Below are 1,089 nucleotides of genomic sequence, written 5' to 3'. Positions count from 1 at the left end.
ATTCATCCAAAAATTTTTTTTTAATTTTTTGGTGGCTTTTTTTTTTTTTTTTTTTTTTTTACAAAACAGTTTTATTTCAGTCAGATTGGATGGACAGCATCAATGAACATCTCTGTCTTTATATATATATATATATATATATATATATATATATATATATATATAAATATAAACTTGATCTAAGTCCAGACTTTGACTGGTTCCATCTAACACATGCATATGGTCTGATCTAAACCTTTTAGGTTTATGCGTTGGGTTGTGTCCTTACTGGAGGACAAATCTCTGTTTGCCTGAAGTATTTTTCTCCAGAATTACTTTGTGTTTGACATTTGCAGACAAGTTATTGACCAGTCACCGTTGCAAAATATCACCAACTGTCAAAGCTGTTAGGCAATTCACTGCTTCTTCAATTTCTGCTCCCAACTTCGGCGACGGTACAGATTTAACAATTGAGGCAGATGTCGACTTTTAACACGGGCAGGTTTCTGAATTTGAGTGGAAGAATTTGAGTCTGAATTTGGTCTCACCAAATGGCAGGTTTCATTTGGGTACTGAACTGGTAATAAAATACATGCAAAGTATTACAGCTCAACTGTCGACCGTTATCGTTCCAGTCGAGGTAAATGAGTCAGCGGTGTGAAGATGTAGTAATGTAATTGTGTGTGTGCTGTACTTTTAAGCAAGGCAGATAAACTGATTCAGTAGATTGATAAAGCGTGAACTTGCTTCTGTGTGCTGTTACAGATGTGTTGCTGGTAGAAACATGGAGAAACCAAAATCCTCAGACAGAGCAGAGCTGGAAGAGACAACAGGCCTGGTGGAGGTAACCATCAACACTTTTATCCTGAAAATCCTTGCATGTCAGGATGAGTTTCTGCTGATGTTGGTCCTAAATTATCAGCACTCGCATGCTTTTTAAATCGCTCTTTGTATTTTATTTAATTTAATTTTTTTTATTAAGGATGGTGATTTGCCTCAAGGTGCCGAAGGTGGAAAGGTGGATCCTCGAACACCGAGGAAGAGCAGCTCCTCCCGCTCTTCCCGTAAGAGTTTCCGTCTGGACTACCGACTGGAGGTAACGACCCTCCT

Source organism: Poecilia latipinna, unplaced genomic scaffold (assembly GCF_001443285.1).
Source record: "Poecilia latipinna isolate Pla-1442-1.1 unplaced genomic scaffold, P_latipinna-1.0 Scaffold100, whole genome shotgun sequence".
NCBI classification, from domain to species: Eukaryota; Metazoa; Chordata; class Actinopteri; order Cyprinodontiformes; family Poeciliidae; genus Poecilia; species Poecilia latipinna.
This window is presented reverse-complemented; position numbering follows the sequence as displayed.